The following is a 13,371-nucleotide window of genomic DNA, read 5'->3' on the forward strand; positions in this document are numbered from 1 at the left end:
AGAGCCTGGCGGGAATTGACATAACACGGGCTCTTGTTTCTCTACCAAATAGGCCCCACAGCCCATTTAGAACCATCAGTAAACACATTTGGAGACCCAGTTATAAGGGCAGCTGAAGTAATCTTTGGAAAAATCACAGGATGCTCTCTAAATAAGGATAATAAAGGATGCTTGGGATAATGATTATCTATTAACCCTTCAAACCCACACTGAAGGATGGCCCAACTTTCTACATTTGAAACATGCCCTGGAACTTCCTCTTTTGTTCTGAGCAAGCTGAATGACTGCAGCTGCAAGACCAGCATTAGTCAAAGGACCCCCTAACTCTCTACACACTTTCATCCAGGCCTCCAGCCTCTTATTCTTGTAAGGAGTAATGGCAGCTCTGCATTGTTTTGTACACTGCTCATAGACCAGCTGCTTGATTAACAGCATAGCACCATCAGGATCACCAAAGATTCTGCCTGCAGCCTCTACCAATCTAGCTACAAAGTCTGAAAAGGGCTCCATGGGTCCCTGTAAGATCTTAGTAAGATTACCACTCACCTCTCCTTTATTTGGTAAAAAACCTCCAAGCTTTTATGACAGTCTGGTTAACTTGCTCAAACACCTGCACTGGATAACCTGTGTGTTGATTAGCAAATCTACCCTGTCCTAGTAGCATATCTCAATCCCAGGCAGAATTTCCTGCAGCGTGATTTGCAGCAGCTTGCTCACTAGTATACTCAATCAAAAATGCCTTCCAATCCAAATACTGCCCTGGGCTCAGGCAAGCGCGAGCCAGATCGCTCCAGTCACTTGGCGTCATGCAATGTCTACTAAGAGCCTCCACTTGAGCTAAAGTAAAAGAGGCAGTAATGCCATAAGTACAAACAGATTCAACCAAGGATTTAATTACTTTAAATTTGAGTGGTTCCTCATATCTGTTTCCTTGAGCATCTTGAAAAACTGGGCAGGCGAGCTGGAGCTTCGACCTCACCACTCGCCAAACCTCTGGGCAAAAGGAGCAGCCTGAACCCCCACTGTTGATTGGATCATAGGGGGGAGGTGCTGATGGCACGCAGCCTGGGGGGCCTGTGTCATTCTCTGGGCCCTTCTTCCTGTGCTTCTCTTTAATAGAGCTTCTCTCAATCTTCTCAATCAAAACTTGTAATTTCTCATCTGTTTCAGACCACTCGGTATCTGAAGTTCCCTTCTCTGACTTCACAGATCGCTCTTCCTTCAATTGCTCTAATGCGGCTTTCCCTTCTTCCATGGCCTTATAAAAGCACTGATCCTCCAAACAGCTCCTAATGAGCTTCCACACAGGTCTTACCCCTGCTTCCAAAATACCCTGGTCCCAGGAGAAATCTAGATCCTTCCCTAGCTTATCCCAGCATGAAAGGGTGAGGTTCCCAGACACCGCGAACCAAGGGGAAGCAGTGTCACACTCACTAAGGAACCTCTCCAGTGTGCTCTTCTTAATTTCTAGATTTTTTGACAATAACAGCTCTTGAAGAGCCAGAAAAATTGGGTGCGATTGCGAGGCGCCCGTCTTCACTTTTGTTTTACTTTTGGTTCGCTACTCCTCGAAACTTTATCGCTCCTTCTCAGAGTCCTTATAGCCTCTACTTCCGAGGTCCTTATTGCCCCAACTCCCGAGGTCCTTATTGACTCTACTTCCGAGGTCCTTATTGCCTCTACTTCCGAGGTCCTTATTGCCCCAACTTACCTGGGAACTTACCAACCGGCTGCCCTGACTGCAAAAAGTTCTGAGTCTCCTCGAGTGAAGGAGGAGTGAGTTCCCTGTATGGGCCACCACTTATTGCGTCCGCCTCAACCAGCAAGAAAGACGTGACCCACGAGCTCTTCTTTTAGCAGTTTATTCAGGAACCTTGAACAATCTTCAGCGCCAAGGGCAACACCCTCGGACGTTAAGCACTACCAAGCTTAGCCAATCCCAATGGGCCATGTGGCAAAAGTGGATAGGTCACCAAATGTGGAAGCAACCAAGGGCAGCAAGCTTAGCCAAATAAGGGCTTTGTTTACAAGACTGCTTGCTCTCGGGATGGCGGAAGCCAGTGCTGTCTTGGGGTGCAGCTCAAGCGGTTTTCCACAGGTCACACCAGACAGTCCACTTTGGGCTACTCCCTGGTGAGCCTGGGGCACCTCTAGCCTCCAGAAATTTCCACCTCGAGGAGATTTTATCAGCAGATCTTGCCAAGTGAGCCTTGGCTAGAAACTGTGCTGTTCTAGACATCTCTGTCTCTTTGTCTTCCTCTGTTTCTTTCTCTCTCTCTAGCTCTCTCTTTCTCTCTGTGTCTTCTGTCTCTCCTCTCTGTCTCTGTCTCTCTCTGTGTCTGTGTGTCTATATGTGTTTCTATGTACATGGCAGAGGACAACCATGAATGTTGTAGATGGTGGCTTTACAATGTCTACAGGCTCTTCACAGTCTTCAAAAGGAAGAGTCCACTAGTCTTCCCCATCAGCAGAGACAGACCTAAGAATCTTACTTCTAATTAAGACTATCATGGACACATGCTGTCTTAATTTGGGTTTTATTACTGTGAACAGACACCATGACCAAGGCAACTCTTAAAAGGACAACATTTAATTGTGGCTGGCTTACAGGATCAAAGTTTCAGTCCATTATCCTCAAGGCACGAACATGGTAGCATCCAGGCAGGCATGGTACAGGGAGAGCTGAGAGTTCTACATCTTCTGAAGGCTGCTAGCAGAATACTGATTTCCAGACAGTTAGGACAAGGGTCTTAAAGCCCATGCCAACAGAGACATACCTACTCCAACAAGGCCACACCTCCTAATATTGCCACTCTCTGGGCCATGCATATGCAAACCATCACATTCCACTCCCTGGCCCCCATAGGCTTGTTCAAACATATGTGTCTATAGGGGCTGTATTAGTCAGGGTTTCTATTCCTGCACAAACATCATGACCAAGAAGCAAGTTGGGGAGGAAAGGGTTTATTCACCTTACTTCCACATTGCTGTTGATCACCAGAGGAAGTCAGGAGTGGGACTCAGGCAGGTCAGGAAGCAGGAGGTGATGCAGAGGCCATGGAGAAATGTTTCTTACTGGCTTGCTTCTCCTGGCTTGTTCAGCCTGCTCTCTTATAGAACCCAAGACCTCCAGCCCAGGAATGGCACCACCCACAAGGGGCAATTGAGAAAATGCCCCAAAGCTGGATCTCATGGAGGCACTTCCCCAACTGAAGCTCCCTTCTATGTGATAACTCCAGCCTGTGTCAAGTTGACACACACAAAACCAGCCAATACAGGGGCCATACCTAAACATAGCATAATGCAAAATACATTTAGCCTAACTTCCAAAGTCCCTATAGTCTATAGCAATCTCAACAATTTTTTTTTAAAGACTTATTTATTTATTTTATGTATGTGAGTACACTGTAGGTATACAGATGGTTGTGAGCCTTCATGTGGTTGTTGGGGATTGAATTTTTAGGACCTCTGCTCACTTTGGTCAATTCTGCTTGCTCAGTCCCTGTTTGCTCCGGCCCAAATATTTACTTATTATTATACATAAGTACATTGTAGATGACTTCCAACACACCAGAAGAGAGCGGCAGATCTCATTATGGGTGGTTGTAAGCCACCATGTGGTTGCTAGGATTTGAACTCAAGATCTTTGGAAGAGCAGTCAGTGCCATCTTGCCAGCACCAGTCTCAACAATGTTAAAAGTCCAAAGTTCAAGGTCTCTTCTGAGATTCATCCAATCACTTAACTGTAATCCCCCAAAGCAAGATAGGAAACCAGCTGAAAAAGTCCAAACTCTGCATCTCCATGTCTTATGTCAAGGCAGTCTTAAGATCTCCAACTACTTTTTCATCTTTGTTGATTGCAACAAACTTCTTTCTTCTGGGCTGGTTCCACATCCTGTTAGCAGCTTTCCTCAGCAGATAGCTCACAGCTCTGGCATTTTGAACATCTTGAGGTCTCTAAGGCAATTTCAATGTTACAGCTTCTTGTTCCAATGTCTGAGATCCACACATGATCTTCAGGGCTCCCCCAAAGGGCTGATGTCACTTCTCCAGCTCTGCCCTCTGTAGCATCTAAGCTCTAAGCTCAGGTTGATCTTCTCCACTGCTGCTGCTGTTCTTGATGATCATCCCATGGTACTGGTATCTACAATACACTGACGTCTTCCCCTCCAACTAGGCTTTACCAATAGCCCCTCACAGACTCTCTTACTGGTGCCAAGCCTCAAATTCTTTGCATGGCCCCTTCAGTCCTGGGCCATGAACTGCAACTGAGGCTGCACCTTCACCAAAGGCCTTCCATGGCCTCTTACAGTGCTAAGCCTCAGATGCTCTTCATGATCTCTTTTTGTCTTCTAAACCAGTACCACCTGGGTGACTCTTCCACATTACCAAGTACAGCTGCAGCATGAGGTAAAACCTTGGCTATCTCTGGAACATAGCCTCTTTGTGCTCTAAGAAAACACTTCCCAGAAGATTTCACCTCAATGATGCTGGTCTCTTCTTTTTTTAAATTTATTTTATTTTATTTTATTTTTATTGATTTAAGTTTTATTGCACTATGATGAGAAAAGATACATAATTTCAATTTATCTGAATTTGTTAACATAAAAACATACTTTATGTAAATAGAATTAAATCATATTCTTCTTTCCCTTTTGTACCTCAGCTCCTCCCAGAGACCCCCCTTCAATACCCACAATACCTTTTGTTTGTTTTTTCTTTATTTTATCATATTCTTTAAAATTTATAAAATATTGTAACAATAAAAATGAGTATTATAAAAGTTGTTTGAGGGCTGGAGAGATGGCTCATCATTTAAGAGCACTGACTGGTCTTCTGAAGGTCCTGAGTTCAAATGCCAGAAACCAGAGGGTGCCTCAGAACCATCTGTAATGAGATCTGACACCCTCTTGTGGTGTGTCTGAAGACAGCTACAATGTACTTACATATAATAATAAGTAAGTCTCACACCAGCCAGAGTGAGCAGGGCTGGAGTGAGCAGAGGTCCTGAGTTCAATTCCCAGCAACTACATGATGGCTCACCAATGATCTGTACTGTAGTAGCCTGCAGCTGCTACACAAACAAGGTCTCTGGAAAGAGAGGCAGGGACCTGGGAAAATAAGGGAATCAGACAGTGAGAGAAATAACCAGACCAAGTCATGGTTCCTGATCAAGGTCCAATGTGTATTTTGAATCTGAGAATTAAATAGGCAGGGAAAAACCCATCCCCCAGTAAGCCAGGATCTTGTGGCAAAATTAGCATCTTGTTGTTCAGTCTGGAGGCAGGTGAAGGAGCTCAGCAGGGACTTTGAGAGAGGCAGAGAAGTGGCAGAACAGGGCTTCCTTTATCTCAGGAAACCTTACCCTAGGTGGACTAGCTGCTTTATGGCAAGGGCAAGGTCTGAATCAGCTGGCTTGGGGCTGGGGGAGGTCACAGTTCCTCCCTTTTTATTTATTAAAAATTAGCTGGACTGGGGCATAAGATGTACTTATGCATCATAATTCATCATAAGATAAATTATGGTGGTTGGTGGCCCTGCCTGTCTTAGGACTAGATCTACTGGTCTCTCTCTTACCGGTCTTGGAGATCACGTGCAGCTTGTTTGTGTTTATTTGCACAAACAGGGCCTTTTAGTGTTTATTATTAATAAACACAACCTCTTGGCACATGACTCTGTCTTAGGTTGATGAGAGCCATAGATCCAGTGGTTTGTCTTTGGCTGCAGGTCCTCATAGCATACCTTTTTCCCATACAGACCAAAGCCACAATATGCACTTAATGCTTTTTCTTCATCATGACTACATAGGAGCCTCTCTGAAGTCGAGTTGAGCCTGCATGTCTGTAACAAACCTGCTTGAGATACAAAGTCAAAAGTTTAAAAGCAACAAGTTTAACATTATCTGTGAGGACGTCCCAGGCACTCAATTCAGTTGAAAATTAGCAACAGCCAACAGAATCAAGGTCTGGCCTCCAGGTTTGGGGGAAGTGGATCTGAGAATCACAAAGAAACTGTTAACTCTCAGGAAAAATATTGGAGGCTAGTTTGTTGGCTAAAAACTTTTTGGCCATTATTTTAGTTGGAAACATGTTTACAAAAAGGACTCTGGACCTTCATCCACTTGATGAGCCAATCTTTCAGCCAGCCATCATGCTCCATTTTCTTTTTGTGAGAAGACACAAACAGAGCCTCTTCCCCATATTAAAACGGGGTCTGGACCATTCTACCTACTAGTAAGTGGATCTTGCCATTTCACCATGTCATACCAACTGGAAGTGTGTGGATGCCAGTGGCGATCTGTGGCAGACTGCTCTTTAGCATCAGTCTGCAGAAAATTTAAGACAAATAAGACAAAAGCGAGACGTGCTTTGGAGGTGACTTTGGAGGGTATGATTCTCCCTCCTTTCATTATTAAAAATCAAAATTTCAAAGTGTGAAGTGCACGTTTAACAATTCTTTGTCTCTAGAAATTTCAATAACATGGGTAACATTAAATTGTTGACAAAACATCTCAAATGTTTGGCTGTAATAGTTCCATAATCTGTTTTATTCTGATTAGGAACATTAAGCATAGAAATATAATGCAGGCAATAACCATTTACAATTTTTGTTGCTTTTCATGTTAAGGTAATTGCAACTAGAAAGCCTGAAAAGGTATTAATAGTCACATGTGTATATTTTACCTTTAATTTTTAAATCAGAATTATTCTTAAAAATGCCAAATTATCATTAGCAATTGCAAGCTCTGATATATACATATACACATATATCAATATACAAATTAAGGCATAATTTTAGCACCTGATAAATAGTGACTACAGCATGTAATTCAATTATTTGTGCTGAAGTAGGGGAAAAAATCATGAGACTAAACATATGACTTACATATAATTCTCTCCCATAGAAGGGCTGTACCTATATATACATATATATTATTATGAGATGTATACAAAAATTTATAGGAAATATAAAGGCACGCATTTAAGCAAATCTTAACAATTTGTCTTTTGATTTTTTTTTTTTTTTTTTTTTTTTGGTTTTTTAAGACAGGGTTTCTCTGTGTAGCCCTGGCTGTCCTGGAACTCACTCTGTAGACCAGGCTAGCCTTGAACTCAGAAATCTGCCTGCCTCTGCCTCCCAAGTGCTCGGATTAAAGGTGCCACCATCGCCTGGCGACAATTTGTCTTTTGAATAACGATTATTATTTTTGCTTAAAATTTGTTTCTATGTAATAGGCCAAATGTCAATAAATATTTTGCAGTAACCAGTTTAATTGCTATTTGAAGCAAGAAATAGATGTCACATCAGGTTTTTAAGAGATTTTTTCTAAAATACTTTCATGATTTTATCAAATATTTCTTCATTAATATCACAACAACTTCATAAAACTTTACTTTGGATATGAGAAAAGATGAATCTATATTAATGCTCTCTTTTGCCAAAGAGTTGCTGTGGGCACATTGAGTAACAAAACTCAAACATTTGATTGCAATTGATTACAATTGATAGCAACTGTTTACAGAAGCTTCCTTTACTTTCTGCAAAAGCTCTTTGTCTCTCACGGCCTAAGTTCCATGGTGAGTTTAAGGCAAGGCCTTAGTCAAAAGTAATCTGAAATAAGCAACTCATCTTTTCTTTCTTGATATAACTTTCTTGATATAACTGAGGCCCAAATATTGAAAAAGTTATTGCCTCTGAAACTACTCATTTTTAAAGCTCATGGTAAGAGAGCAAAGGTAGTAAAATTTCCTATTTGAGGGATTAGATAATAAATAATGTACACTGAAAATTTCAAAGTCTTAGGTTCTTGTACTGAAGCAGAGACAAAAAAAATTGTACACAATGTAAGGCTTTTAGCCATTTTTTAAGAGCAAAATTTTCTAATGATTACAAACTCACTAGAAGCAATTAAAATTACCAGGATGTAGAGGAAAAAAAGAACCTTTTAAGTACACAATAACTTTATATGATGTAGGCAGGCCAGATTGTAATGTCTCTATAAATTTCAGTTTCATTGACCTTTTATAAACTTTAAGTTTAAAGTTACTTTGAACAACACCTGGATAGATTTGTGATAATGCTGTTTCATTCTAAAATAATTCCCCAGAGGCAAGGAGAGTTGAGGTTTCCCTAGGCAGGGTCTGCAAAACCAAAGAAATGTCACACAAGCCTCACTGAGGCCTCTCTGCTTTGCTTTACCTCATATGTAAATACTTCTGTTACTTTGAGTATACCGCCTGAGTTTTGGCCTGGAGATTACACCCCTTGCAGTGAGGACAGATTCCAGGGGGGCAATTCCACAGTCTGCATCTGCCTCTAATTTTTGGACAATCTTTCCTAAGATGACTTATACTTAATACATTTCTATAACCTTGGTTCTGTAACAGCTTTGCAGCAAGGCAGCAAACATCACTAGAGCCTGATTGTATGAGGCTCTAATTTCCACACAAAGATGAACCTATCTAGATAACTCTGTCTTTGCTTTGTTTGGCTAGTTGGCTGCAGAGAACTGCATCAGCATTCTCTTGAGACAAAAGGAATCCCTTTTTGAGAGTCTCAGAAAATTTTACTAGCTGTTTTTTTGTTTTGTTTGTCTTTTTTTTTTTTTATAGTATAGAATAGAGTTTATTCAGGGCATGGGGAGGGGAGTTAAGAGAGTAGTAGAAGCAGAGAAAGGCAGAGAGAAGCAGAGAAAGGCAGGGAGAAGCAGAGAAAGGCAGAGAGAAGCAGAGAAAGGCAGGGAGAAGGAGAGAGTAGAGAAGTAGAGGCTGGCCATGACCACATAGAGAGGAGAAAAGGGAAAAGGACGGAGATGGGAAGCAAGGGGACGAGAGAGAGAGAGAGAGAGAGAGAGAGAGAGAGAGAGAGAGAGAGAGAGAGAGAGAGAGAGAGGCAAGAGTAAGAGAATTAAAGAGACAAGAGATTTTACTAGCTGTTTTTAATTAATAAATTTTCGCTGAGATCTCCTTACTAACCCAAGAGAGTAAATTTTTTCTTTTACCACTGTATCAATTAAAGTTTATGTAAAAGGGGCATTAGGCCCATACTGGTCACAGTTGTCTTTAACTATTATTACTCTAGCAATCATCTTAATTATAAAATATAGATAGGTGAGTTAAGAATCTTAAGCTTGGGCTGGAGAGATGGCTCAGCCTTTAAAGGCTAGGCTCACAACCAAAAATATAAGAATCTTAAGCTTGTGACCAAACTGCAAACTGCAGCCAATGGAACACTGTCAATTTTAACCTTACCTTCTAAATTTCTTTTCTAATATTAAGTCATAACCATAACTTTTGGAAAGCAAAACCCAATTTTAAACAATCCATTCTCTTTAAAATCAATACCAAAAACATTTCATTCATATTACAAAGTTTTTAAGTGTCTCCCTGCCTTTGAACTGCAGTTAGCGAGCCTGGGTCATTCTGAGAGACACCTGCTCAGAGCACGCCAGAACTTTGGAAAGCAAAATCATAGTGTTAACTGATAGGCTATACCGTACAATGCCTTTATTTTTTTCTTTTTAAAGTACCAGGTGATATTATTTTTTGGTGGGTTTTTCAATAATCTATTAAATAATTTATCAGCTCATCCCACTAGTCTTTTTGCCAGCCACTCTCTCATTAGGCTTGGAGACCTCGACCATCACCCTTGGCTCTTTGGCCTTTTAGGGTGTAAGTTTCAGCCACCCTGGCTCCTTTACTGCGCTCTGCCCATTCTTTCTCATTCCCTATTGGGTCAGAGTTGACTCTGAGGTGTCACAAGGAAAGCCAGTACCTGCTGAGTAAGTTTACGGCTTCCCCTCTTGGCCTGTGTACTCTGCGCCTCTGCCCGTTCTTTTTCATTTCCTTCCGGATCAGAGGTGACTTTTGGGCCAGATATTCTTACACTAGGAGCATATGAAGATTTTTATTGTCTGGTACATACCCATAATTTAAGGTACAGCTGCTATATTATGTTAAGCAGCTACTAAACGGCTGCGCTGAATCCTACCGCCTGGTAAATGGCCTGTAACTTAAACTGCGACTGTTAGATGGTGCTAAGTGTTCGCTAAACTCCAGCTGGAGTCTGTCTGCTGAGATTCGGGTGTAAAGCATGGCAGAAACAAATTCCTCATGACCCAGTGGGAAGCAACTAGTACTTTTATTTATTCATAAACAGCAAGAAGCAAATAAAATGGTAAAAGAGTACCCCATTCATTTGTTTACACAAGGACTCTCCCATTAACCTTTCCAGTCTGGTAGGCATAACTCTAGCTTCTCGGAGGAGGCACATAGGCAAGGCATGACTTAATGCTATCTGCCCCAGATCCCCTGGGGAGCTGAGCTGCGGGATGCAGGCTCCTGCTGTCCACACAGACCACCTCTCCACATGAAATATTTCCGCTGGACTCACGGAAGATGAGCAATCGTGTCATATCAGACCAAAGTTTCCAAGCTAAACTCAGCCAATTACAACTAGGGTGTTTCACACATCATTTCATGCAGTTCTTTATCACTTGCACGCACACACTCACTCTCTATGGCCTGGTTTCTTGGCTGACTCATGCCACGTGTAGTTGTTAAAAATGACTCCAACCATGCCTGGCAGTGGTGGCACACACCTTTAATCCCAGCACTTGGGAGGCATAGGGAGGCGGATTTCTGAGTTTGAGGCCAGCCTGGTCTACAGAGTGAGTTCCAGGACAGCCAGAGATACACAGAGAAACCCCATCTTGAAAAAAAAAAAAAAGACTCTACCCCTGAGTTACCAGTTTTAAGCTAACTTTCTGTTACTAATGTTACAACTTTTTCCATACCCAGTAACTTATAAGCCAATAATCCTGCAGAGCACATTTATACCTTTAAGACTAGCCAGAAACCAAATGAAGCAGCTACACAAATCTCATAAATGCAGACCAATCACAGAATTGACTTTTTTCTAGCTATAATTTTAAGAGAAAAAGCACTTTGTCACTTATTGAACCCAATAATCACAATTGCAGAAGAAACAACTGTTATCTTATTTGGAATTAAGCTGCTGACACTTTCTTAAGAGCAGCTTGTCAGCAGGACCTCCCTTTGCTGTTAGACTCCTGGCTAAGTATGGAGTGCAGCTTGAATCAGCCTCCACTGTGCACCCTGAGACTGAATCAAGAGCTGGATAGCCAGCAAATAAGGTTTTTAAACATTTTTTCTTTTTAACATGAAACAGAATGACAATCATTCAGACAACAAGACAAAAACAGATATAGATTGACATGTAGACAGATTGGTACACTGATTATAATACAGAATCAAGACCAGGTATTTCTCCTGTATGAGCCATAGAGAAAGCAAGATGTCTCTCGGTTTCTCTCTGTCTCTAGGATAACTCTGAAATACATTTTCTTTCAGTTTTGATCTTTCTTTCTCATGTCATTTGTTTCTATTCCTCTCCGTTACATATACACATATATATATATATATATATTTTGATTTTGTATTTTACTATTTTTATTTTATTTTTTATTTTATTTATGCCCTATTCCTCTCACCTAATGTAGTTTTTTTTTAATTTTTTTTTTTTAAGATTTATTTATTTTATGTGTATGAGTACATTAGCTGTACAGATGGCTCGCTCTGGCCCCGCCTCCGGCATAGTATGCTGTAGCTGTCTTCAGATGCACCAGAAGAGGGCATCAGATCTCATTATGGATGGTTGTGAGCCACCATGTGGTTGCTGGGATCCGAACTCAGGACCTTCGGAAGAGCAGTCAGTGCTCTTACCCACTGAGCCATCTCGCCAGCCCCCTAATGTAGTTTTTTAACTACAGACAATTGCCTGTTTGAAGTTTCTGATCGTAATTGTCACTGTCAACCCCCTAAGTGAGATCAGCATCAGGCCAGTGCAGTCTCATCTTAGCCGGTATCCTCCTGCACCTACAGCAATGCTTCCAAAAGATGAAATTAAGGCTAGTGCTAGTGTCAGTTGTATAAGCTGCTTACCGTGCGGGATGGTATACCATTTTTTTCTTTTTCTGTGGAACTCCACCCAAGACAGTGCTGCCCTCTCTTCACTCCCTCGTGTCCAGGTCCCACATTCTCAGGATGCCAACTGTAGTAGCCTGCAGCTGTTACACAAACAAGGTCTCTGGAAGAGAGGCAGGGGCCTGGGAAAATAAGGGAATCAGACTGCGAGAGAAATAATGAGACCGAGTCATGGTTCCTGATCAAGGTCCAATGTATATTTTGAATCTGAGAATTAAATAGGCAGGGAAAACCCCATCCCGGAGTAAGCCAGGATCTTGTAGCCAAATTAGCATCTTGTTGTTCTGCCCTGGAGGCAGATGAAGTAGTTAGGCAGGGTGTAGCTCCTAGCAGGAACTTTGAGAGAGGCAGAGAAGTGGCAGAACAAAAGGGATTCCTTTATCTCAGGAAACCTCACCCTAGGCAAGCTAGCTGCTTTGTGGCAAGGACGAGGTCTGGTTCAGCCAGCTTGGGACTGGGGGAGGTCACACTGTACAGCTACAGTGTACTCATATACATAAAATAAATAAATCAATCTTTTTTTTTAAAAAAAAAGTTGTTTGAGCGGGGCAGTGGTGGCACATGCCTTTAATCCCAGCACTTGGGAGGCAGAGGCAGGCAGATTTCTGAGTTCAAGGCCAGCCTGGTCTACAGAGTGAGTCCCAAGACAGCCAGGGCTACACAGAGAAACCCTGTCTCAAAAAACCAAAAAAAAAAAAAAAAAAGTTGTATTGTAGACGTTATGTCTTATGTAGATGCTTATCTACAACAATATTGAAAATACATACTTTTTTCTCATTATAAATTTTATTTTTTTTCAAAGATTTATTTATTATTATAGCTAAGTACACTGTAGCTGATTTCAGATGCACCAGAAGAGGGCGTCAGATCTCATTACAGATGGTTGTGAGCCACCATGTGGTTGCTGGGATTTGAACTCAGGACCTTCGAAAGAGCAGTCAGTGCTCTTACTCACTGAGCCATCTCACCAGCCCTCATTATAAATTTTAAATAACGTTGTTTTGTTTTTAGTAGAGCTTAAAATCATGGCTCTTACTGTGGTACAAGTCCATAATAAGAACAATTTTTATCCATTGGAGTTCATTGTAATAAGGCTGCACTTCAATGTCCCTCACATCACCAAAGGATTTTTACTTCCATAGTAGCTAAGTTAAAAGCTGACAGTTCTGCTGCACCAAGGAATGAATTGTAGGCTCGATTTTTGGATACAGATTTCCTGCTATGATCAAAGGTATTTGACTTGAGTGATTGTCTTCATTCTTGGCCCACAAGGAACACATTACATTCATTTAAGAAATGGTGTAGCCGGGCGGTGGTGGCGCACGCCTTTAATCCCAGCACTTGGGAGGCAGAGGCAGGCGGATTT

Source organism: Mastomys coucha, unplaced genomic scaffold, assembly GCF_008632895.1.
Source record: "Mastomys coucha isolate ucsf_1 unplaced genomic scaffold, UCSF_Mcou_1 pScaffold7, whole genome shotgun sequence".
Lineage (NCBI taxonomy): Eukaryota > Metazoa > Chordata > Mammalia > Rodentia > Muridae > Mastomys > Mastomys coucha.